Source organism: Macaca thibetana, chromosome 10 (genome assembly GCF_024542745.1).
Source record: "Macaca thibetana thibetana isolate TM-01 chromosome 10, ASM2454274v1, whole genome shotgun sequence".
In the NCBI taxonomy this organism is placed as follows: domain Eukaryota; kingdom Metazoa; phylum Chordata; class Mammalia; order Primates; family Cercopithecidae; genus Macaca; species Macaca thibetana.
In genome coordinates this window covers 92,887,247-92,914,693 of record NC_065587.1, presented here as the reverse complement: position 1 = coordinate 92,914,693, position 27,447 = coordinate 92,887,247, and the positions used below count along the sequence as shown (strand labels likewise).

General features: G+C 42.3%; 2 protein-coding genes across 2 annotated transcripts in view; both read right to left on the bottom strand.

Moving 5' to 3' along the window:
* SYNDIG1 (synapse differentiation inducing 1) overlaps window positions 1-8,562 on the bottom strand; it is a 380,966-nt gene extending 372,404 nt beyond the window's left edge. The window contains exon 1 of the mRNA XM_050745505.1: window positions 8,553-8,562. The gene's annotated coding sequence lies outside the window, so the exon portion shown is untranslated. The remainder of the gene's footprint in view (window positions 1-8,552) is intronic.
* A 16,368-nt stretch (window positions 8,563-24,930) lies between these two features.
* LOC126929312 (putative cystatin-9-like protein CST9LP1) overlaps window positions 24,931-27,447 on the bottom strand; it is a 419,803-nt gene continuing 417,286 nt past the window's right edge. The window contains exon 4 of the transcript XR_007717135.1: window positions 24,931-24,942. The gene's annotated coding sequence lies outside the window, so the exon portion shown is untranslated. The remainder of the gene's footprint in view (window positions 24,943-27,447) is intronic.

The window sequence follows — 27,447 nt, the reverse complement described above, 5'->3', positions numbered from 1 at the left end:
ACAGCACAAAAAGTGAAACTTAATATATATGCAGATTAAAGCAACAACAATAGCAAAAGCAATGTTCTTCAGAAGATTGGGGAAATCCCAGGTTGGAATGCAGAAGATGACAAAATGATACAATACACGAAAGAAAACGAAAGAAAGGAAGGAAGGAGGGAAGGAAGGAGGAGAAAGGGGAGGAGGAGGAGGAAGAAGGAAGGAAGGAAGGAAGGAAGGAAAGGAAAGATAAGTGGCTTATATGAGGCACAGCTGATATGATTGGAAATCTAGTCAAGGTCCCCGTGTGAAGGCTCAATAGGACCCACAATGCTGTCCTTGAGGGAGGAAGTCAGCCACTCTACCAGCCATGTAGGGGTTTTCCTTCCTCCTCCTCCTTCAACCCTGAGGGCTGTGAATATCTGCTAGCACAGGAGGTGGAGCTAAGAAATCAGAGAAGCTAACAATGCCAGCTTCTATACTCTGGGCATTCAGTGTTAAGGCCAGGCTGGGAGCAGAAGGAAGTCTGAAACTGAGGGCCTTGATGGGACTGGGGGCTAATGGAGAACTCAGTGAATGTGTTTGGTATCTGGACCTTATTGGGTCCAGCTCATGCAACACAAGGGCCAAACAAGGAGACAGACAATACCCCCAGATAACGAGAACTAGAGCCAGGGAGAACTGAGGCGAGGGCTACATGGTGGGATTTTGGTGGAGTAGTCAAGGGGCCCATCTGCAGAAGAATGTCTGAGAAGATACCTAAGTGAAATATGCACAGCTGAGGCTCTCCAAGGAGTCTCCCAAGGCAAAGGGGATAACCATCGCAAATCCCCTGAAGTGAGATGAAATATTTGTATTTGAGGCAAGGCTGGAAGACAGAATCCCCAGTCACTCCACACAGCCAGCACATACTAACAGAGAGGAGAGGGAGGGAAGGAGTGGAGTTGGCCAAGTAGCCAGAGCCGGGCTCACAAAGCGTAGTCCAGGCATGGTGTAGTATTGGACTGTATTCCACCAGTGACGAGAAGCTACTGGAGTAGGGGTTGAAGAGTCAAGTTTTCTAAATCAAAATTAAATTTAGGCTTTGGCTTTCTTCAAGTAAAGACCAGGATCATTAACAATTCACAATGCTCATTGAAAATGTGGGATAAAATCATTTTAAAAACATTAATTAAAACTAATCTCAATTTTGCATGTCTTACCTGGAACCAGCCAGGTCCTGGATGGATTTGAACATGATGTTCACGTAGGTGTTGTTGGTCCTATGGCTGAGAACAGCAACATTCTCCAGATCCTTTACAGGGTAGGATGGGCACTGGTCGAGTGTGGGCTCCTGGTGTGATTTGCCTTTTGTCCTGCATGGTGGCCTGAGTCCCAGGTACGGACCCCATGCTGCCAATGCATCTGATGAGCACATTCATCCTAAGTCAGCAAGGGCTCCAGAAATCCAGCCCAGACATTGCCTCACTGGGTTTCTAGGCTTACTTCCATGGAGACATCACTCGTGAGGATGGTGAGCCGCAGGGTGCAGTCAGGATCAACTGTTTCTCTCGCTCTCTCTTTCTCTCTGTCTCTCTCTCTACCTCAATTTTAGTCCCTAAATTTGTGAGCCTATATTGATATGTGAAGCTGGTTGTTCATGCAGCCAAGCTCCTTTATTGTAAAATCGTGGAAACTGAACTTTAGCATGGAGTGAAAAAGATATTTCAAAGCACTCTGCCTACGCAGCTGGTTCCCGGCATCTCTCCCAGCCACACTGAGTCCATCTTGCCCTCCTCCTCCTTTTGCTTCTCTTCCAGAGATGTAGTGTTCACTGTATACTAAATCTCTAGGAGAAATTCCGTTCTTGTCATAACAAGTTGAGCAACTGGACATCAGGAAGAAAGAAGGTCTTAGAGGATGGTCCGACCTTATTAAAGGACGAAGGAATTTAGATGACATGAAGTTCACTGGAAGGCATGACCCCCTTATGGACAGAAAGAAGGAGGCAGAATTCACCACTCCCTTGGTGAGGACAGGAAGACATCTCCTCTGAAGCACAGCGCGTTTGCAGAACAAAGGGACAAATTCCACTCACTCCTGGCCACGCACTCCTCTTCATGAGGATCTAGAGAAAGGAATCTCATCCTCTGTTGAAACCAGCTCCTCCCTCGAAGCAGCAATAAAGCATATTTAATATAGTGAATCTATAGATCTCAGCACACAGACACAAAATCAGCCCTCAGCTCAGCTCAGACCTGGCCCTAATGATGATTTGCAAATGTAATATTAACAACACCGTCAGTAAGACTGCAAATGATAGCATCTACATTTATGGAGTTTTTGCTTTGTGCAGACAGCAACTTTCCTTCACGTAATTATCTGCGAATCCCCACAGTGACACCGTGAGGCTGGATGTCTTTGTGTCATCCTTCTTTGACAGAAGTAGCCAATGCTCCTGGAAGTTAAGCAGCCTCTTCAAAGGCACGCAGCCACATGGCAGGTGACTGCCTGCTCTGAAGGTGGAGCCCCCATGCCATACGGAGCGCCCGCTCTGCACCCACTGCCCGCAGCAGTGAGCTGATGGCCAGCAGGTAACTTTTGATCTGGAGAAGGCAGGAAGGCACGTGAGTTAGAGCATGAGCTCTACTTAGAAAGACATGGGTTCAGATTCCACTGCTGCTCAGCACTTGGCCAAGTTACATATCTTTGAAGCCTCAATATTTTTTGTCTTTAAAATGGGGATAAGAATGCCACCTTCCTGTGGCTCTGAAGAGTATTAAAAGGTGTGTTTCACATAAAGTGCTTAGTACAGCACCTGGAATATGGTAAATGATATGTGCTTGAGGTGATGGATATTCCAGTTACCCAGATTTGATCATCACACCTTGTATGCTCGTATCAGAATATCACATGGACCTTATAAACATGTCTATTATGCATCAATATCTATTTTTAAATGGCTGCCTTTACTAAAGCAGGTTTCGTGAGTAATTTTATGCCGTGACAGACAGAGATACCATCAACTGCCCGCTTCCCCTCCTGCTGGGGAGGAGTAGGGTCTGCAGTGGATGCAGCGACACATTTCCTTGTGTTCAGATGTCATTGCCAGAACAGCCTCTCTAGGTGCCAGGTGTCATTCCCATGCAAAGCCATTCCTTGCCCTCCTTGCCTTCCTACTTTATCCTACAGCCTGGGGACACCCCTTGTGGGCGCACCCCTCTTCTCCAGCCCTGTTGACGCTGGGCTGGCTTCTCTTATGGTTTTGTTTGGATATGAAGTTTCTTCGCCAATCTCTTCTCCCCTTGCCCAAGGGACCCTTCACCTCCTGAATTGCTACCAGTTCCTGTTAATGATCTCCCCGATTCAGCTCAGTTCACTGCACTACCAGCATGGGAAAAGGATGGAAGTGCCACTCCTGGGAGCTGGGGCTGAGGTTACACACACTATCAGCAGCTTTATTAAATTATTCACTTTACATGCAGAAAAAGGAAGCTCTGTTAAGGATATATATTCATTTATTTAAAACAGTATTTTGGAGGTTCTGCAGTTATCTGGAAGTTTTCTTAGTCTCTGGTGATATAGAACTTTTGAATCAAATGACAACTGGCCTCTCCTGTGTGGAAAACAGGCATGGAGCTGTGGCCTCGGCGTCCTCTGACTCTTCTTGAAAAGGCTTCGGAACCTATTTCATTATCTGAAGAACTTCAAAGCCCTCTTCAAGTCTTGTGGGATTTTGGGATAAGGAGCACAGTCATTATTTCTGTTTTGTGGCTCCTACTCGCAACACACTTTTTTGTTCCCTACCATCTACCTAGAATTGATTCTCAGTGCCTTCCGGTTTGCCACAAAAACAAACAGAAAATGACAAAACCGATTTCTGACATGCACGTATGCACACTCAATGTCCCAGTGAGAGTAGGAGCAATCAGAGAGTTTATATTTCAGAAAAGTAATCAACTTCGAATTGACAACTGGGCATTCCTAGCCTAAACAACTGCCTTAGCCACCTCACCACCAGGAACTCGCAGTCATCCAGTGGAAGTAAATAATTCATCTGTAAACACAGGTGACATATATATTGACAAATGTTACCATTTTACAGTTGAGAAACTGAGGCCCAGAGCCATGAAATGATTGAAAGAAAACCATGAACTTAAACGGCAGAATTAATTGCTTCCTCTTCCTAGCTCGATGTCCTCTCTTTTGAGCTGTGGGAGTCCAGCTCTTCTGAACACATGCAGGTCAGGCAGATTGTCTGGCTGGCACTTTGGGAGCATCAGGACTTGCAGGTGCACTAACATCAGACACCAGGACCCGAGGGTGCATCATTTGGAATGGGTCAGCCTGAATCATACTTGCAACACGTCTATCACAGGCTGATCAAGACTTTGTGAACTGAGCAAACACCAGGCAGCTCAGCATGCAGTAAAGCCTGTTGCACCCCATAGGCCAAACATCAGAAAATAAGTAGACATGGCTCCAGGCCACAGGGTCTTGGTGTGTATCACATGTGAATGACACAACATATGAGAAGGATCTTCTTTAAATCATAAAATCACTCAAACATAATGGAATCGCTTTTCGTAGATTCCTAGAAAACTTGGTGATATTCCAACTCAATATATTGGTGGCTAGTAATAAAAAGACAAACACCCTGTGGAGATTTACAGAGCTAGTTACAAGTAGACCTAGACATTGTGCTCAAGTGTATTCACTGTATTGCTCAATATTATCATTACTGGAGAAAAAGTGACAGGGGCCTTAATTATAAATTAGCTCCAAACCAGTTCAGCTCCAAATGAATTTAAGATTCAACTGCCTAAAATTGTAATTATCTTTTTTGAAAAGAAATGAGAGAGATGACCTTTAGACTGGTGTATGAGAAGTTCCATGGACCCCTTCTTAAGTAAAATAATCATAACTGATGAAAATTATGTGTACAAAAACATTTAAAGTGTTTGGAAACTGTTCTTAGTGCATATGGCAAAGAAAGAAATGTTTATTCAAGAAAATTCTATTAAATCACATTTAAGCCATTAGCTATGCCCCTCCTCCTTCTTCCAGCTCAATAATCATGAATGTTCTACTCGAGGTGGGTGCAGCTAGGAGTACAGGAGTCCCTCCCCTACTAGCTCCCAGTCTAGGGCTATCTTCCCAGAACAACCAGGACACCAGCATTTCTCATCACTCCAGATCTGTTTACAGAGTCTCTATTCCTAGGCAAGAACGGCTGAGAAGCTGGGGCCTCTTTTCCTCCAGGTATACCCCACTGATGGAGGCCAGAATTAGTGTAGTTCCAATTGCCCTAGCTCAATTGTAGGGTAGAGGTTCCCCACCAGGAGAGGCAAGCCAAGAAGACCTGAGGCTTCGGACCCTCACCTAGTACCGTTAATAAAGCAGAGGTGTCTCTCTGAAAGAAAGGGCCCACTGTCTCTGTTCTCAGTTGTGGAAAAGTGGCTTATAGGCTTTTATTAGTGGGGGGAAGGCAAGCCATAAGAATGTTCTGAAAGTAACTGGCTTTATTTGGAAGAGAGTATATGGGGAAGTTCAAGTCCAAGGACACTGTAGAAAACACTAGAGATTTCATGGTAAGCTATTAAGAAGACTCTAATAGATTGAGGACAGAAACATATTAAAGCATAGACCAGCTAGAAGTTTCCCAAAGAGAACCAGGGAAACAGACAACCGAGAAGAATTCTCTAGGGTTGGGAACAAACCTCAAAGACTAGCCTCAAAAACTACTTTTGCAAAGGAGCCCAAATTTGAACGAAGGAGTATGTAGGGCAATTTATGTGCCTGGTCACCGTTGAAAACAATAGAGCAATCAGTTCACAATTAGTGGAGCCTTACAACAGGGTGTGATACCCAGAGAAGCAAGTAGCTTAGCAGAAAGACAAGAAAAAGACACCAAAAGGACCCTGAAAGAAAACCTCCAACATTTCATGGTGGCTTTATGCATGCCCATGGCTGAGCCCCTTGAAGACTGACAGTAGAGGCTACGTACAGTAGAAATAGACCTCACTAAAATAGTTTAACCATGTTATCAAACACGTCAATAAACAAACAACAACAACAAACACTGGAGAGTGGGGGAGGAGTCAGTATTCATGGATGTTACAATATATCATGTTAAATTCATAATTTTTCTACAAAAAAAGTGCAAGACGCAAAAAAAGAAGAAAGTCTGACCTATACATGGAAAAAGCAAAACAGAGAATAAAAACTGCCTTTGAGAGGGCACAAATATAATATTTAGAAAACACAGAATTTAAAGCAGTTATTACAAAAATTAACTCAAAAGGAATTACAAATTGAAATTTAAGAGCTAAAATTCTAACACTCTTAGAAGAAAATAGAGGTGTAAATCTTTGTTATCTTGAGATAGGCAAGGTCTTCTTTGATGTGACACAAAAATCAAAAGCAATAAAAGAAAAACAATGAATACAATATTATCAAAATTTAAAAAATCTGTTATACACCCAAGAAATTAAAAAGACAATAGACAAAACTTTAAACATATCTATTTTAAAATAATATATATATATAATAAGAGACTTGTGTCAAGAGTATATAAAGAACTCTTCCAACTCAATGGTAAAAAGACAAATAACCAAATTTAAAATGGGCAAAGATTTGAACAGTCTGCAAAGAATATACAGACGGCCAAAAAGGACATAGAAAGATGGATGGCAGTCTCCATAGAGGCAATGTGAATCAAAACCACAGTGAGATCCCACTGCATAACTACCATGGCGGCTTTACAAAAATGAATACACAAGTACTGGAGAGGATGTGGATACCCTGGAGCCCTCATAGGCTGCCAGTGGGAATGTAAAATGGCGCAGCTGCTTTGCAAAAAGTCCAGCCATTCTTTAAAAGGTTAAACGTAGAGGTCTCCTATGACCCATCCTATGACCTACTTTTAGGTATATGCCCAAGATAAATAAAAATATTTGCCAACACAAAAGCATGTACATGAGTGTTCATAGCAACACTATTCATAGTAGTCAAAAAGTGAAAAATACCTACACGTCTATCAACTGATAATCCACGAAATGTGGTATATGTATACAATCAAATATTGTTCAGCAATTCAATGAAATGAAGTACTGACACATGCTACAACATGAGTAACTTGAAAACATTATGCTAAATGATAGAAGCCAGTGGCCAGTCACAAAAGACAACATACCATATGATTCCATATCAATGAAATGTGCAGCATAGGCAAATCTGTAGAAGTAGAAAGAAGAGTGATGGTGTCTAGGTTGTGGGAGAACTGGACTAATTGGGAGTGATTGCTAATGGGTATGGGGTTCGTTTTGCAGTGATGAACTTGTTCTAAACTTGAATCTGGTGGTAATTGCACAACTCTGTAAGTATAATAAAAATGCTATTATATGCACATTAAATGGATGATGTATGGTATTTGAATTACATGTCAACAAAAAAATATTGAAAAAAGAGAGGAGATAGTAACATAACAATAATAGCTTTAATGTCTTAAGTTCAATATATACCTGTTTTATTAAGAGGCCCCTATCATAATTATAACAACTTTTCATGGCAGTGGGAGATGTCAGTCACCATCACCCCCATTCACCAGGACAGAGGCACTATAGAGAAAGCTGAACTGTGCTGAGCCATCTGCTGCCTCTTCCCAGTGAGAGCATCTGAATCTGAAAAAAAAAAAATGTGGTCATATCCATTTGTCATGGTAATTTGTCTAGTCAGGCCATGGTATTTCAAGTCAGCATTGTGAGGTTCAGCAATTAATTACGGTTTGATTGTCCCATGCACTGCCATTCTTTCCCCCAAATGAGACTGACAGATGAATGGTGCAAGGTGGCAGCAGCCTGTGGCAGGTTCGGAAACTTTGCTGGACTCCCTAGACGTCTCTTCCTGTCTACCAGCATTAGCCCTGGTGAGAAGAGCACACCTACACAGCACAATTTGAACTGACCTGCCCAATCAAGGGTCTCCACATAGGCCTCAGATTAGAGTTTCAGGTCTGAAACAGCCTTGATGTTCTTTTAATTCAGAGCTCTCACTGCTCTGCACTGAAGCCAACAGACATGAGACTTCATAATTCATGCTGCAAAGCTGGCCAGTAGCAGAGTGAGCACCAGACACCCCTCTTGGCCCTCATTCCCACCCCTCACGCCTGGGTGGGCGTGGGCTATATCAGGTCTCTGGTCTGACTCCTTCAGGCTCTTGGGACCCTGACTTTATGCAGGGGTGCTGGGAGCCAAGTAAAACACCTCAAGCCAGGAAGTCCCCCTGCAGCACATCTTAGAAGTATAAAATTTGACTTGCTACAGACTTGTTTCTAGACCTGAACTCACCTGCAGTTCTTGGAAAAGAAAATTAAATGGGTATTATTATTATTTAAAATATGGTTATTAGCATTTATGTGTATATGAAAGTATTATTTCATCAAATACACACACACACACACACACACACACACACACGGACATTTCCAAAGAGACTCTTTCCTCACACTGTTCACAGGTCAGTAGCTTTTGCAGGATAAAGGGGAGTAGTTTTTGCTGGGACATAATGGGTTCCCAGGTTTCTTCCCTGATTCACCCCGGCCCTCTCATGTGCTGGGCTGCACTTTGTCAGTTCGGGTCAGGAGCAATTGCAGATGAACTGCATTCCACTTACTGAAATTTCCTCAAGTGAATGCAATTTCCCCTTCAAGTTTGCAGATCACCTTCAGGAGTCAAAGTCCTCTCATGCTTCTAATAGTCTCTGCCTAGGGTCTTTTTACTCATAAGGTTTAAGGGTGTGCAGGAACTGGATAAGCCCGTCTAAAACCAGAGGTTTATCTCCTTATGTTTATGCCACATCAGCACAGAGACTCTTAGGTTAATTACCCAGAGCCATTTATTTAGCTGTGGGATGTATGTCAGCTGCTGCTGCAGAGAGCCAAGAGAAATGACTAATGGTAATTTCATTTCATAAAGAGATTCGATGAGTCTTGTCCAAACTGAATACCCTCCATATTTCCATGGCAACCAGTATCTGTTGGAAAAGAGCAGAGACCAAACAACCGTGGCATGGACCAAGACTTCTAGAAACACTGGGCAGCAGGAGACAGCGTGGAGAAAACTTGAAGCACGGAGTTCATATGATTAGGTAAACCGATGCTCCATTCAAGGAAAAGGCACTGTCTGGCTGGAAGAGGCTCAGATTTAAGGGCCTGATTGCTTTTTGTTGTGATAGTCGCCTTGTCTACATGACAGAAATCGCAGCAGCCTCTCTTGTTGGTTTCAAAGGTCTGTGAGCACAGAGACTTCTGCTCCACTGGAGCATGTGAGGAAACGCTCTCTGAAGATATTTCACGTGGGCCCATGGGAAGCCCAGAGGGCAGGTGGCATATACGATCAGCAAGTGTGCACCCCCAACAAGTCCAGGGTGCCCAGGCATGGAGGAAGATGCTGGGGCCACTGTTCTACCATGATGACCATTCTGTGCCTGACATGTCCTTCTCCATAAAATTCCACGAGATTCTGGGACATGCACAGCAACACCTACAAAGGGGTGGTCAAATGTTAGCCTTGGTAGAGTAAAGAGATGAAGAAGAGGGTATGATTAAGTTGGGACAGTGTGTTTAATTTATTACAATCATAGAGGATTCTAAGTTGGTGTTTGTAACACTACCAACTAGTTTTGTGAAATGGCAACTTCACATGATCTACATGGGCGTTTTAGCTACTGAATTAAGAATCATTTGATGACAGTGAGTAATGCCAACATTGTAGAGTGCTGCAGTGCTCCTCTCCGAGAGTTGCATTTTTATTGGCCGATATTATTACTGGTGTCTAAGTGTGCTTTACTAAGGATGTTGACCCCATGAGAGCTCCATGGTAGACATTATCCTGTATACAAGACAAAACAAAACAAAATGCTCCCATGCCATAGCTACATAGAACCTTCCAGTTCGCAGCAGCTTAACACAGTGCCTAGAATGGACAACATCAAGTTAGGGATGTAAGCGGAGTATTTCATCCTGCACAGGTGGACTTAGGTCTTCATAGGACAATGAGGCAAATTGCTGCTTTAGGAAAGTGCCCCCATGGAGATTATTAACAAATACACAGTCATGGCAGTCTTCAGCTCTCAAATCCTTCTTGAATGTCAATCTTAAAAAAGTACTAGACGATGTCATGGTCACTACATTAGATAAATGCAGACTGGGAAATACTTAGATAAGTACTTCCAGGATGAGGTGGAATGGAGCCGTGTCAAAGTCTAGAAATTGATATGCTTATGGGTTTTCTGCGTGTTCAAATGTGAAAGATTATGGATGATGCTAGTGTTGGCCACAGGGGCTTGCTCACTGTGGAGAGGCTCATGGCAGGCATCCTCAAGTGGGTATGTCTCCTGCACTTATCAAGACCAGGGGTCCAATCTTTGGCCCTAAGACTCTGCACCATCCTCCTGGAACCACTGGAACCATGAACATTTCAGTTTGATGAACAGAACCAAGACCCTCCCTTACAGATTGTGATAGATTTTGTAATCTATTTTTAAAACACTCAATAAAATGGTTTTAAAATGAGACCAAGGAAGTGCATAATTACCATATTCTACTAATTGCTCATGTTGTGTGACTTCTTTTCCTGAGATTGATTTAGACTTTTGCCAATTTTCAGGGGTAAGTGTTGTTTGTGATTGGTGAAATGAGTCATAGTTTATGTGAGTGGAAGAGATTCAATAAAAAGGCAGTTTTCAAAATGACAATCTGGGAAGCTGTAGGAAACTGTTCAGCCCTGTAAAGATCTGAAGAAAAGAGTCTATTAAAAGTGTCATAGTAGTGTCTAAAAATGACCACCTTTTTTCTTTTCTTAAACAATTTGCAACCTTAACCATAGTGGTTACTCTGAAAAGAAGTTAAGCGACAGGACAGAGATGATCTATCTAGGTAACAGAAAAATACTGACGTTTCATGGATCTGGGAGTGAGAGTGGGGAGTTACAAAAGAAGACAGTGAAGAGGAATAGAGGAGAGGCAGGGTTGTTAAGCCTGAGATTCTGCTGGGGTGAATCAGCACAGTAAAGATATTGTGGAGCAGAATCTCTTTGTTCAGGTGACACTTGAGCCAACTGGCTGTCTTGACCCCTCATGACTGGTCCCCTTCAGCTGGCAAATGGTGCTTAGGGCCCAGGTCTGGCACTGGCCAGTCCAGCCTAGCCCATGCTGACAGTGCCAGGGCTGGTTCTGGCCTCACTGACTTCAGCTGCTCTTCAAAAGGACCTTCAAAGTCTGATGAAGATGTGGTCTGTCTTTTCAAATGTGATCCTCCCTCAGTTTTTCAGTTACACCAACCTTTCCTGGATTTGTAAATACAATGCATGTGTGTCCAATACATTTCTGGAATCACATATTCAGAGTGACTGTGAGTAAGTCCTGACACCAGAGTCACATTGTGATTGTCTATAGAGACTGGGAAAGCAAAGGTAAGTGATTCCCACATATAAGCATATCGTGGGTTTTAGCTCACACGGTGTGGGAATCCTCTTTTGCTGGTCCATTTGCCTGAGCTTCTAGCAAGAAGGAGTTTATGTTTCTTTCATTGTGCTGTGGTCCCTTTTGGTGAAGGTATAGGTGTAAGGAGCAGACTCAAGGATCAGGGGATTGGGATGAAAAACAGGAGGAATGTATAATCTTTGCAATCCCCCATTTTTAATAAAAGCTTCTTTGCCTACATAGAAATTGAAGTATGTGGACATATGCCATGGATGTGTCTGTGCGCACAGATAAGTGTGACCTGAAGTAGACAGTGACATTAATCCTTGACTGTTCAGTGGGTTTGCATTTGTATTCACATTGCCATCATTTTCAAGAAAACAGGCATAGGAACTATTTTCAAGCTTCACAGTGGAGCTTAATGTTTCAACTGAAATACCAGAAAGGCCTTGATCATTTCTGTTTCATGCATAGGGCTCAGATGTATTAATTGTATTGACTTCCATATGTTTACACTAGAAACAAGCATTTGTCATACCACCTCCTTCAACTCTTTTTAGTGAAGAATCATCTATTAATGATGTTTATTTTATACTTTAATGGCTTTAATTTGTAAATCTTCTATTAATGAATCATGAATCCCATTTTCCAAATTAAATACAGTGCTGTTCTCAGAATTATAATATTTTCCAAGCTTCTAATTTCTTATCTTATTACTAAAGCCTCCATCTGCTCTTTCAGTCCTAGCATTAGCCACTAAGCAGGTGACGTTACCTATATCAAAACACATACATACATATATATCTATATAGTATTGACTAATGAACTCACTGAATACATTTAATGGTTTTCAAGGACTGTAAACACTGAGATACTAATATCTGTCTCCCAAGGTGTAGTGAAGATTAAATGAGACACATAGGGGAGCACATGGCACTCGGTGGTTCCATGGAAGTCTCTATAAGTGATTCTATAGCTGACATACTGGAGATCATTGATGATCAGATAGCTTCCCCAAGGCTGCTCAGATCTCAGCCAAAAGATACAAGCCCAGGTTTGCTCTCTTCATGTCGATGCTTGTTCTGCCACACCTCTCCTGACTTATCTCTCTGTGCAGTGGTGATTCCCACCCAATAATTAGCTGTCATTTACCTTTGGGGACTAAGGAAATCACTGGCAACCTAGGGGAGCAGCCATAGAATCCTATGTTTTCTCATGCAGGCTTTAACCATTTTAAAAGTTCTCAGAACTTATTAGGCATCCCCCAACCCACCGCCTGACACTCCAACTGTTGCACATGAAAATGATTCAGAAACACTGTGAAGTAATGAAGTGAACTCTCTTAAGACCCTGGAGTGCCCTGTAGAAGGCACTTGTGGGCAAACAGTCATAGTGCTTTGAATGGTTGACTCTTCTTGGGAAAGCTAAAGAAATAATTTCTGAACCTGTGAATCTCATGACTTTGCCCCCTGAGCCATCTAGATGGTTTTCTCCTGCATCAATTCCAACTTCTCCTCCAGTTCACTTTGAACATAGTGAATGATAAGCTCTCATTTCTTCCCCTGTGGGTTGGTTGGAATGAGATGTGTACCAAGAACACAGAGTTCACATCATGAGAATAGCTCATTAGTGCCCACTCCCAGGTAGGCACACCGAAAGGCTGGGATTTGCAAAAGGAGGCCTGATTTACACAGGCAGGGGAAGAAAAACAGTGCATCATCATTTTAATAAGCACCACTATTTTCAAAGCATCTGAGAGCATTTTATTTACCTATAAGCCAGAACACTAAAACTTACGGAGCAGAGTGCTTGGACCATGAGATGGGAAATTCCATGCTCTGCCCTGCAAGTGGGAAGTATCATCTATTTTTTGATGCACCTGGTAAATCTTCTCTAAGAATACAGGTCCAATTAGGATGCTAGTGATGAAAGCTGAATGAAAAACTTTGGACCTGAGCATGTCTGTATAAAGTGGCATGGGCATGGGCCTCTAGAATTCTCTGAAAAAGCTTCAGTTTGAATTCATTCTATTAAATTTCTTCAAATGGATTAATGAAATCAATATGCATTTTAAATAAACGCTGGTTAAAACAACAGACATGTCTCAAATGAAGACATACACATGGCCAACAAACAAGGAAAAGGGCTCCACATCGCCAGTCATCAGATAAATGCAAATCAAAACCACAGTGATATACCATCTCACACTAGTCAGAATGGCTAATATTAAAAAGTCTAGTAATGCCATGATCACACCACTGCACTCCAGCTGGGGTGACAGAGTGAGAGCAAGTCTCTTAAAAAAAAAAGTAAAGAAACAAATGCTGGTGAGTTTTTGGAGTAAAGGGAACACTTACACGCTGTCAGTGGGAATGTGAATCAGTTCAGCCACTGTGGAAAGCAGTTTGGAGATTTGTCCAAGAACTTAAAACAGAACTATCATCCAATCCAATAATCCCATTACTGACTATGTACCCAAAGGAATATACATTCAGACATGGAACCGATCTAGGTGACTGATTGGTGTCTTGGATAAAAAAAATGTGGTGCATGTACACTGTGAGAGACAATGAAGCCATGAAAAAGAACAAAATCATGTTCTTTGCAGAAACATGGATGCCACTGGAGGCTGTTATCCTAAGTGAATTAATGCAGAAATGGAAAATCAAATACCGCATGTTCTCACGTGTAAGTGGGACCGGAACACTGGGTACTCATGAACATGGAGATAGAAACAATAGATACTGGGGACTCCTAAAGGAGGCAGGAAGGGAGGTGGACAAAGGTTGGAAAAATGCCTATTGGGTACTGCATTCACTATGTGGGTGATGGGTTCAATAGAAGCCCAAACCTCAGCATTATGCAATGTTTCCATGCAACGAGCCTGCGTAAGTACCCCCAAATCTAAAATGATCTTAAAAAAAATTTTAAAAAACCAAGCCCCACATAACTACAGAGGAAAGAGAAGAGAGACAAACCCAGTCATAGAGCTACAGACTCTGTGGCATGACAGAGGACAGGGTTGGATTCAGGGATGGTGGCCCCTGAGTACTACTGTCCTGGAAAGGGGGTCCCCACCTTCCTCCATTTGCTGAGTGCTCTGCACTAAGCTCTTGTTCACCTTCTGTTGGCTGAAAGCAGTGAGGTCATCAGAGTCTTTTCCTCTCCCTAATATATGACAGACACCACATGAGTATGTTACACATAACTGTACACATTTGTATTTCTTGGTGGATTAATTTATCATCATGCTGTATGCATAAATTGTCCAGCACCATGCTGGAGTACAGCAGTCACATTACCACATGACCGGCTGTGATTGAAGTCAGCAATAGATTTCTTTGGCATTGTAAATGAAACTCTTGTCACTTCATAATGAAATGAGGAATATGAAATTGGATATTTCTGTGGATGTGTACAGTTATGGAGATAGAAAGTGCATAGGCGCTGTTACTCATTTGTGTACCTCCTACTCTACCTTAAATCCATCAAAATGTGTTTTTCCCTTAGAAGTAGATGGTGTGTTTCCTGAATGCTCATGCCTTTCGGGATAGGAATGGGCATATGTGCTTTTGTATGAAGGAAGACTGGGAGAGGAATATCCGGATCACCTCTGTCCCTACTATAAAACGAACATGCCTAGGAGAAGCCTGCTGCCCAGTTAGTTCCGCCTCCTGTACCACATTTATTTCCAGCTGTGCTTTGTGCCTTTCTTAGATGAAGTCAAAAGACATAGTTCAGGTTGGGATTGGATGGTCTGTTGGCTCAACTGGGTGCACTTGACAGAGGCCTCCACACATCTGTGTTAGCCTGAAACAGTACTCAGCATCTAACAAGCCCAGATTTGCTTCCAGCAGGGAAAGCTGCCAGGCTGCACTCAGTTCCATTCTTCATGGAGTGCACACATGTGTGAGTGAGTGTGTGTGTGAGTTTGTGTGTGTGTGAGTGTGTGAGAGTGTGTGTGAGTGTATGAGTGTGTGTGTGAGTGTATGAGTGAGTGTGTGAGTGTGTGAGAGTGTGTGTGTGTGAGTGTGCGTGTGAGTGAGTGTGTGTGTGTGAGAGTGTGTGTGTGTGTAGTTCATGTGGTGGCTTAATCCACTCTTATGTACTTTGATCCCGTCTCTAAATTCAGGCCGGAAGCAGCACAGAGAGTCCAGAGTGAGCTCCAGGGCACCTGGGTTCCTGACCTTGCCTCTGGAGTGGCTGCCTGGTGCTCTTCCTCATGATCTTCCGCACATGAATGGGTTGCTAAGGCTACAGACAGCAAAGGCTGCAGAGGGCAGAAAAGTGAGAACAAGCACTAGTTGGGAGGCAGTCAGTGTGAGGGCAGTTTGGAAAGGGATGTTATCTGACCCCAGGAGACAGGAAAATGGTTGTGAAAGAAACACTCAGTTTTAATCTGAATACCATGCCTAACATTAGCCACAGCATCTTTTTGAGAGTACAACCCTTACTAAACAGTATCATACAATATTGCAAACTCTTAAAAATATAATTCTATATACTACTCACTTTTACAGATGAAAAAAACGAAAGTTTGCAGTGGGTAAGTGCCCCCCTGCCTAACAAGGACTGGATGTGATATTTAAATCTTCCTTCCTTTAAAGTCTAAGCTCTTTTACCATACTTCCTCTTCTGGGTAGACTTAACTTTCTCATTATATCTCTTTTTGGTGTTATGCAATCACTTGTCTGTGTATCTTTCCCTATCACATGATAAGATCCTCAAGGTAAGACACCCCTGGTTTATAAGTCTTTGATTCCCACAGCACCTCATACAATGAGTTTTGTTGTTTTTGTGCTTTATTGAGTGACTGGATGGATGGCGAACCAATTCTAATCAACATCAAATTGGTAAGTCAGCATGTAGGTTCTCAATACTTCGGAGCCCCTCAACATGTTATAGTGAGACAGAGCTGGGACCTGTCTTAGGTGCCTGCTGCACCCCTTAAGCATGGAAATAAAAGACAATTTTAAGCTCCTTTAAAAGACATTCCAGGCATCCAGCCAGCCCTGAGAAGTAAACGAGTAACTTACTAAGCAAGAAGGTAATTGTAGCTAAACACTATAGCCAAGGAAGTTAGTTATGAGATATTGGGTTTCCCATAGAAACTAAACATTACATCTTAACGTATATCCCTGAGTTGTTTTTCAGAAACCTGGACTCCACCAAATACATCTGCTGGCACCTGGACAAGAGGGATCTGAGGACTGAGCCCTGACCACCATTATTTGTTCTAAATATCTTCCTAAGGGGCCTGAAGGAAGCCACACCAACAGGCCGGATTTAACACTCTTTTATGCTGACACTCAAGTCTTTAGAGAAAGCTTCCTTTCCTTAATCAGAAAATCTTTGAATCCACCTCTGACCTGTGGCCGCCGCTCTGAGATACCCCACTTTTTTAGGTCAAACCAGTGTATGGCCTCCATGTACTGATTATGACTTTACCTGAAACGTCTACCTTCTCACCTTTAAAAACTCATACCTGTGAGCCATCAGGGAGTGCGTTTCTTAAACATTAGCTTTCCCACAATAAACTTCTCACTTTCTCTAGCTGCTAATCCCCATGTCAGTGTTTGCTGCGCTGGGTAAGTGGACACAAGCTCGGTTCTGTAACAACAGGGAAGCTGAAATCCCTTGGGAATCTTGCAGATTAAGCATGAGATAGTGATGACATGAGCAAAATGTCCTGGAATTTTTCTAGACCCAATATTTGATATTGGGTAAAAACGTCATGCTTTGTGTTTACTTCATATACTGTAGTCAAAATTTAGGGGCCTATGATCTAAATGGAAGTGAAAACCTGAACCAAATAAAGTAACTGATTCTTTGTATCTGAGCATATTGAATCATGCCTATAAGGTAATTTTGGAAAGTAAATACTGTAAGAGATGTGGAGAGCACGCCAAATAAACAAACAAATAAATAAATAAATAAAACAAAACCCTGTTTACTGGGTACTTTGGCCTTAGAGAAAAAGATGACTATGAAAATACAGGATAAAAATGTCATTCACAGCTATTGATCCAGAAAAGATTCAATTACAATATAAATTATCATCAACTCTCCCTAATGCTGTGAAACAGAGTCAATAACTATGCAGTTTTTCTTTGTTTTATTTTTCTTCAACTTTTATTTTAAGTTCAGGAGTACATGTGCAGATGTGCAGCATTGTTCATAGGTAAATGTGTGCCCTAGTGGTTTGCTGCACAGATCATCCCATCACCTAAGTATCAAGCCCAGCATCCATTAGCTATTCTTCTTGATGCTCTCCCTCACTCCTCACGCAACAGGCCCCAGTGTGTGTTGTTCCCCCCACTGTGTCCATGTGTTCTCATCATTCAGCTCCCACTTATAAGTGAAAATATGTGGTATTTGGTTTTCTGTTCCCGCATTAGTTTGCTGAGGATAATGACTTCCAACTCCATCCATGTCCCTGCAAAGGACATGATCTCTTTCCTTTTTATGGCTGCATAGTACTCCATGGTGCATATGTACCAAATTTTCTTTATCCAGTCTATCATTTATGGGTATTTAGGTTGATTCCATGTGTTTGCTATTGTGACTAGTACTGCAATGAACATACACATGCATAGAATGATTTCTATTCCTTTGGGTATATGCCTGGTAATGGGATTGCTGGGTCAAGTGGTGTTTCTGCCTCTAGGTCTTTGAAGAATCACCACCCTGTCTTCTACAATGATTGAACTAATTTATACTCCCACAAACAGTGTATAATTGTTTCCTTTTTCTCCACAATCTTGCCAGTGTCTGTTGTGTTTTTACTTTTTAATAACGGCCATTCTGACTGGTGTGAGATGGTATCTCATTGTGGTTTTGATTTGCATTTCTCTAATGATCAGTGATGTTGACCTTTTTTTCATATGGTTGTTGGCTGCCTGTGTTCCATCTTTTAAGAAGTATCTGTTCATGTCCTCTTCCCACTTTTCAATGGGGTTTTTTTTTCTTGTAAATTTAAGTTCCTTGTAGACTCTGGATATTAGACGTTTGTCAGATGAATAAATTGCAAAAATTTTCTCCCATTCTGTATTTTGTCTATTCACTCTGATGATAGTTTCTTTTGCTGTGCAGAAGTTCAGAAGTTCTTTAGTTTAATTAATCATATTTCAATTTTTGCTTTTGTTGCAATTGCTTTTGGCATTTTTGTCATGAAATCTTTGCCCATGCCTATGTCCTGAATGGCATTGCTTAGATTTTCTTCTAGGGTTTTTATAGTTTTGGGGTTTACATTTAAGTCTTTAATCCATCTTGAGTTAATTTTTGTTTAAGATGTAAGGAAGTGGTCCAGTTTCAATTTTCTGCATATGGCTAACCAGTTTTCCCAGTACCATTTATTAAATAGGAAGGCCTTCTCCCATTGCTGTTTTTGTCAGGTTTGTTAGAGATCAGATGGTTGTAAGTGTGCGGTCTTATTTCTGAATTCTCTATTCTGTTCCATTGGTCTGTGTGTCTGTTCTTGTACCAGTATCATACTGTTTTGGTTAATGTAGCCTTGTAGTATAGTTTGAAGTTGGGTAGCATGATGCCTACGACTTTGTTCTCTTTGCTTAGGATTGTCTTGGCTATATGGGCTCTTTTTTGATTCCACACGAATTTTAAAATAGCCTTTTCTAATTCTGTGAAGAATATCAATAGTTTAATGGAAATAGCATTGAATATATAAATCACTTCGGGAAATATGACCATTTTCACGATATTAATTCTTCCTATGTGTGAGCATGGAATGTTTCTCCATTTGTTTGTGTCCTTTCTGATTTCTTTGAATAGTGGTTTGTAGATTTCCTTGAAGAGTTCCTTCACTTCCTTTGTTAGCTGTTTTCCTGGGTCTTTTAATATTTTTGTAGCAATTGTGAATGGGAGTTCATTCATGATCTGGCTCTCTTCTTGCCTGTTGTTGGAATATAGGAATGCATCAAAAAGCTTCTCCACCACTATCAAGTTGGCTTCATCCCCAGGATGCAAGGTTGGTTCAACATACACAAATCAATAAACGCAATTCATTACATAAACGAAACCAAAGGCAAAAACCACATGATTATCGCAATAGATGCAGAAAAGGCCTTCGATAAAATTCAACATCTCTTCATGTTAACAACTCTCAATAAATTAGGTATTGAAGAGACATACCTCAAAATAACAAGAGCCATCTATTACAAACCCACAACCAATATCATCCTAAATGGGCAAAAGCTGGAAGCATTCCTCTTGAAAACCGGCACAAGAGAAGGATGCCCTCCCTTACCATTCCTATTCAACAGAGTATTGGAAGTTCTGGCCAGGGTAATCAGGCAAGAGAACAAAATAAAGGGTATTCAAACTGAAAGAGAGGAAGTCAAACTGTCCTTGTTTGCAGATGACGTGATCCCGTATCTAGAAAAGCCCATTGCCTCAGCTCAAAGGCTTCTTAAGCTGATAAGCAACTTCAGCAAAGCCTTAGGATATAAAATCAGTGTGCAAAAATCGCTAGCAGGTTTTCTTTACGTGGTCATGTTCCATATATTTTTGGCTTATTTTTGGGCCTTACCAGGCATAGAAAGGCCCTGCTTAATTAATTCTACGCAAGGTCAAAACATAACATGTTGCACTGAGTATCTGCCACAGCAGGATCTGGCCAAGTGTTAATCTTATGAAAGGTAGATGAACCGTAGGTTAATTAGATGGGGAGGTCCACATACTGAGATAAGATAGGACAGTGAGACCGTAGAAATGAAGTGACTTTAAACAGAATGTTCAGACCAGTGGCTCACAACCTGTAGTCTCCAGACCAGCAGTGTCAGCAGCACCTGGGAATTTGTTAAAAATGAAGACACTCAGGCTTCACTACAGATCCCTGCACCAGAAACTCTGGAGTGGGGTCCAGGACACTGTTTGTTAAGCCCTCCAGGGGGAAGCTCTCCAATCCCCAAACCATTGCTCTAAACCAGCCAAAGATGGAGTGTGTAAAGAACTTGGCATTAACTGAATAAGTTCATACTCAAGAATCAGCAACAAGTCAGGTCATTACTTTCTGTTTTTAAAGGAATGAAATAAGAGAGACAGAAAGGGATTTCACTGTGAAAATGGGTTCACTGGTAAGGCCCTCAGTCAGAGGAAGATGGGAGACCTGTGAGCACCTCATCTGGTGATCTGTGCATTCAACAAATCTTAATTGACCCTATGTTTTAGAAACTGTCCAAGGTAATGTAACACAGTAATAAATGAGACAAGTGTGAACCCTACCTTAAGAGGTCTTGTAATGTAGCGGATAAGACACCTGCCTTCAGAGATCTTGTAGTGTTGTGAACAAGACAGATATTAAACATGTGATAACCCTAAAGTATGAAGACTGTTATTTAAGGTGTGCTACAAGGATTTATGATACGTAAGAGCACAGCCTAGTCTTCTGCTAAAGGTGGTGACTTATTCACTCCCAGCCTAAAGGAAAGATGTTTGAATTTTGGACCAAAGGAGAGTGCAGAATGGAGGGAAAGTATTTCAGGTAAAGAGAACAACATGCGCAGAAGTCACAAGCTAACAAAAGCTTGGGGAGAGTGTGAAATGGAAAAAAATATCAGAGCAACTAGAAAGTGACCTAGCAAGAGGAAAACTTGAAGAGGAGTGAAAGCCTTATAGTCTCTGTCATCAGTAAATATTCACACTTCATTTTATGAGATTGGGTAAGCACTGGCTGAATATAGACAGGAAAACAACATGACTAGACTTGCTTTTGAGAAAATAGCTCTGGATAGAAGGTGAAGAATGAAATCAGAGAGAGTGGAGCTGAGGGCTGGGAAGCCACTTGGAAGAAATTTGGGAATCCAAATGAGGGAGGCTGGTGGGGACTGGATTCCTTTTTATTACAATCAACATAGGAACACCTTTATGTGAAGATTATTACTGCTTCTCAAAAGTCATAATTCACCAGATATTCTAATAGGAATTATTGGCCAGATCCCATTGACACTTCCCTTGTTCTGCTGTCTGTGTTGCTCACCAGGCAAGGGCTCTCTCCTGGCGTATTCATGGTGTTGAGCCAGGAACTCACATGGGCCCTTGGAGATCTGAAACACAGTCACAGCTGTAGCCCTGCACTCTTCTTTTAGTGCCATAACCCTTGGAACTTGTCATTGCTTCTTGATGTTGTTATTGCTGTTGGTACCATTTCAGCAGCTGGCCTCAATTACACATCCAAGGTAAACCAAAGAGCATGAATTATCCAACTAAGATATCTCTGCATCCCACCGAATAAACTACTCCCAGAGAGATTTACTATATTGAAAAATGACTGTTCAGTAAATGTGCTTTAGAGCTGTAATGAAGCAGAATAAACCCTGGCTGGCTTGGTTTTGCCTTTTCTTTTCCAAGATGAAAGAAAACTAACAGCAGTTCTTCTAAACATCCTTCAAAGGGAATTGATGTGTAGGATTGTTTCCATAATGAATAATCACTTTGAGCTTCAACCAATTAGTGCACATTTCCTTCTTACTGAGGGGCATTTAGGGAATCAAATAAAATCAGGGGTACAGGAGAGATGACCTGATATTCACCAATGGAACCTGTATTGCTGAAAACATATGACAATTTTCTTGTTATAAAAGATACCTAATCCTTCCTCCCTCCCTCCCTCCCTCCCTTCCTTCCTTCCTTCCTTCCTTCCTTCCTTCCTTCCTTCCTTCATCCCTTCCTTCCTTCCTTCCTTCCTTCCTTCCTTCCTTCCTTCATCTGATATTGTTTGGCTCTGTGTCCCCACCCAAATCTCATCTCAAATTGTAATCCCCATATGTTGAGGGAGGGTCTAGGTGGGAGGTAATTGGATCACAGTGGTGGTTTCCCCAGTGCTGTTTTCATAATAGTGAGTTCTTAGGAGATCTGACGGTTTGAGAGTGTGGCACTTCCTCTTGCTCACTCTCTCTTCTGCTCCCTTGTAAGAAGGTACTTGCTTCTCTTTTGCCTTTTGCCATGATTGTAAGTTTCCTGAAGACTCCCCAGCCATGCAAAACTGTGAGTCAATTAAGCCTCCTTTCTTTATAAATTACCTAGTCTCAGGTATGTCTTTATAGGTGTGCAAGAGTGGACTAAGATACCGTCCCACCTCCACCAGAGAAGATGACAAAACAAATTCATGCAGTGATTTTTAGATATCGATTCTCAGCTGAGGAGTGGGTGGTGCAGGCAAATTCCCCCTAAATTGAAATTATGGCTAAATATGTAACAAGAATGCTGACAAGTCATAATTAATTAATTAGAAAACTATGATCTAATTAATGTTGAGGTAGGAGACTGGAAGGACTTGTCTTTTGGTCACAGTCCTGCTGACCAAAACAGGATCTGGTCCAGATAGGATAAAATAAAAAAAAAAAAGATCAGCAGGAACCAGCAGATGACGATTAAAGTACTCCCCAGCTGACCTTATTGCTCATTGGCATAAGATACTCCCACCAGCGCCATAACAGTTTACAAATGCCAAGGCAATGACCTGGAAGTTACTGCCCCTTTTCTAGAAAGTTCTAAGTAACCTGCCCCTTAATTTGTATTGACCTGCCCCCTAATTTGCATGTAGCTGAAAGTAGGTTTATGTGAGTATAAGTATTGTTGCCGAGAGCCCATATGTTGCTGACTCTGGGCACACTGCCTATAAGTCAGCCCTGCTCCACAAGGAACAGTACCGTTCAACAAAAGATTGCTGCCTGCCACCACTAGCTCAGCCTGGAATTCTTTCCTGGGCAAAGACAAGAGCCCTCCCACGCTAAGCACCCATTCTGTGGCTCACCTGTCCTGTAACATCTGACGACCATGAAGAGACAAAGATGGTGAGTAAGAGGCAGTGACCAACACAGCAGTGAGACAGCAGCAATCAGTAGTGAGACAGGAAAACAGTAGCAATCAGCAGAGAGATGGTGAGAGAGCAGACAGTGGTGATCAGTGGAAAGGCAAGATGATGAGAAACAGTGAGAGATGGCAAGATGGTGAGTAGCGAGGTGGCAAGAAACAGCAATTGGCAGTCAGTGAGACAGTGAGAGGCAATAACTAGAGAGAGACGGAAAGGCAGTGATTGGCGATTGACAGTTGTTGGGACAGTGAGATAGTGAGAGGCAGCAATTGGCGGTCAGTGGAATGGCAGGATTGGGGGATGGTGATCAGGGAGACAGAGAGATGGTAAGATGGTGATCAGTGCTATGGTGATCAAAGCTGCAGAGTTGTAACACTAGCCAAAGGCTCTTTTTTTTTTTTTTTTTTTTTTTTTTTGAGACGGAATCTCGCTCTGTCGCCCAGGCTGGAGTTCAGTGGCTGGATCTCAGCTCACTGCAAGCCCCGCCTCCCGGGTTCACGCCATTCTCCTGCCTCAGCCTCCCGAGTAGCTGGGACTACAGGCGCCCACCACCTCGCCCGGCTAGATTTTATATTTTTTTAGTAGAGACGGGGTTTCACCGTGTTAGCCAGGATGGTCTCGATCTCTTGACCTCGTGATCCGCCCGTCTCGGCCTCCCAAAGTGCTGGGATTACAGGCTTGAGCCACCGCGCCCGCCGCCAAGGGCTCTTTTAGGAACCATCATCTTTCCCGGCAGGTGGTGGAGCCCAGTGAATGAGTGAGCATCCACAGCACCCCCACCTCATGTGGGACCTGCCACTGCAGCTGGTGGGTCACTGATCTGCACTGACACCTCCCCTTTCTTCCATAGCAGCTGAGTCTGCCCAAGCTGGGGAAACCTGGGGAGCAGACCTTCACCCCAGCCCTAAGTTGGAGACTGGTTGGTGCCATTTTGGCTCCAGTGGGCAGAAAAATGTCCCTTCCACCCTCCCTGCCAATATTGGGTGAACTAGCCTTTGGCTAGATAGTCAATTCAAAGTCCTAACCAATTACATCCTTGTCACCCCTTCTCTCAGTCCTTTCCCCACTAATACCATTTTATGTTTCTGTCTGCTATTTTATTTTATTTTCCACCCTGAAATTTATGTTTTGTTTACAGTGTTTCCTTTGGCTCCCCACTAACTACATTTGGGCAATTGTTTAAGGCAGGACACTTAGCTGTGAGAGATCCCCTGTTGTGTTGACTCTGGGATGCCAGAGTCATGTTGCTCTGTGGCCCCAGTCAGGCTTGTGGGTTTCACTGTTGGTAGCTCCCGGATGCTCCAGGTTTCTTGACATTTGGTATGGAGACTCTCAAAGGCCGATACACAGGAACTCAGGTTTTCCACATTTGTTATTTTTGGCCACCCCCTGGATGCCCTGAGGATTTTTACACTGGCATTCCTGCTAGGATTGTGGGTTGAAGGTCCACCCTAGGGGAATCTTGGTCTTGCCTTTTCTGTTTTCTGCCCTAAAGTTATTATTTTCCATAACAGGATTTTCTTTTTTTATTGTCACTTTATCACACTTTTCTTTCCTCACATTACTTAAAAAAACACTTCTTTTGTCATAGTTCATTCACTGACAAATGATTATAACCCACTTTCTTATGCCTTTCTACCTATATTTACACTTTCTTTGCAGAAAGTAAGAATCTAAGATGGAAAAAACAAGGGCCCAATTTCCTACCCTCTCGCTAGACTTAGACAAACTCATGGGCCTAGTAGAAATCCTTGTTGGACATGAAGACAGTGACAAGCATCCAGGGGATGTGCCACTAGGGTGCCTTTTAGTCTATTGGAGCAAATTCAAATTTGACTTGGTTTTTCTGTTGCAATACCATTTGGGTCCAACATAAATTAGAAAACCAAGAGATTTGGCCTAAACATGGTTATGCACATTATAATGCTATTTTATAATTAGATATATCCTATTAAAATGGGAGGAGGTCCCTTCCGTACAGGCTTTTATGGCCCTTTACTGGCTCATGTTACTTCCAGGCACCAGGAAGGAGCACCTAGGGGCTCCCTTCCAGCTGCTCCCCCTAGAAGGCCTACGCCCTCCTTGGAGTCTCCTCAGATCTTCAGTTCTGAGGTCCTGCCAGTCCTCTAACACAGAATTCCACTGCAAGGTCATAAGGTTCCCCTCCTCACTATCCAACTAGCCTATACCCCTGCTGCATGAGAAAGTAAGTCCAACCAGTACCAACAGAAGCGGGGTCCCATATCAGCCCCTACAGTCAAACCTATGTCCATTGTGGGAAGTAGTTGATGGAAATGAGGGGACAGTTAGAGTATATGTCCCATTTTCTATGTGGGATTTGGTTTTATACAAGGAAAAATTCAGCCAGTTCTCAGAGGATCCAGAAAAGTTTACAGAGGAGTTGACTAAGCTGTCCATGCTCTTTAATTTAAATTGTCATGACTTGCAAGTATTGGTGTCTGCTTGCTGTGCCATAGGAAAAAAGCAGCAGAAAAACAATGTGGCTAAGCCATTTATTTATGACAAGGTTAGAGATATTTTAACTTAGGGAAAAGACAAAAATCCCACCCGTTTCTGGGCCGTTTGGTTGAGGCACTCAGGGAATAGACTAATGCAGACCTCGATTCCCCGGAAGGGCAAGCTTTCCTGGTTACGCATTTCGTTACTCAGTCTGCTGTGCCTGACATTAGGAGAAAGCTACAAAAAGCAGCAATGGACCTCAAATCCCTGTGAACCAACAGGGCCTTTAAAGTTTACAACAATTGGGAAAAGGCTAAAGATGTGAAAAAACACAAAAGAAATAGGCAAAAAGTGCAATTAGTAATAGCTGCTTTAAGCCCTCTGCCACCTCAGAATTACCTATCCTGAGACAGTGTTGTAAAATCGGTGTCTGGGATGCCCAGATGACAGCCACCAACTCGCTGGCCCTTGGGCCAGAATCAGTGTGCCTACTATAAGCCAAAGGGCCAGTGGCAATGAGAACGTCCTAACCGTGCCTGGTGGGAGAGGAAAAGGCTTCCTGTCAACACTAAAGCTAACCTTCTTCCACTAGCCCCAACAAGCTGCCTTACCCAAATAAGTTTATAAGTTTACTAAGGATCTTGAATCCTTGATGAAGCAGACAGCTTCCCACAGTGGAAGACAAGCAGCCACCTGAACATTTTTCTTTGGAGTCTTCACAGCTGGGGGAGCTCTCAGGCAGCTCAGGGATGCCCAGGTCTCCCCTTGAGCAATGTGGTTTGCCCTCTCTCTTCCTGATTTGATGCTACAGAATCCTGTTCATTGCCTCTTCCATACCTGTTGGGGTAAATAAAGTTTAGCCAGATAGACAGGTCAGGATTTTGTAAATAGCTTGGATCCAGTTGTCTTATACAGGTCACTTTTTTATGTTTGTTTCTGTATATATACAAGTATTGTGATGTGTGTTATGTCTAACATGCTATCCAATTGGCTTATAAAAAAGAATGTTGAATAAATTAAACAATTAAGACTAATCTAAACTTGTTACTTTAAAGAAAATGTTATATCTTCTAAAATTTAAGATACTTACCCAGGTAAATCACTGATGTTTGTAGGCTCTTAAATGGTTAAAATGGCTTTAAATGATAACTAGCTTTGCATGATATCTTGGTTCTTGGAGGTAGTCTAGGTAAAACTGTTAAAAATAGAAAAGTTAAATACATGTGAATAGAATAGATGCTTAAATAGTGAGCTTTCTGTGTGGTTTGAAATCTTAAAATTGGGCCTGGCATGGTGGCTTAGGCTTGTAATCCCAGCACTTTGGGAGGCTGAGGCAGGCGGATCACCTGAGGTCGGGAGTTTGAGACAAGCCTGGCGAACATGGTGAAACCCTGTCTCTACTAAAAATACAAAAAATTAGCCAGGCATGGTGGTGTATGCCTGTAATTCCAGCTACTAGGGAGGGTGAGGCAGGAGAATCGCTTGAACACAGGAGACAGAGGTTGCAGTGAGTTGAGATTGTACCACTGCACTCCAACCTGGGCAACAGAGTGAGAATCTGTCTCAAAAAAAAAAAAAAAAAAAAACAAAACCTTAAAATCGTAAAGTGGTTCTCCTTTCTTGCTTCCTAGATTTGTATTAAATGTACCAAAAATGTATTCTTTGTTGGGAAAATAATTTTTGTCTAATTCAAAAGTTCTTTAAAGAGAGGCTCAACA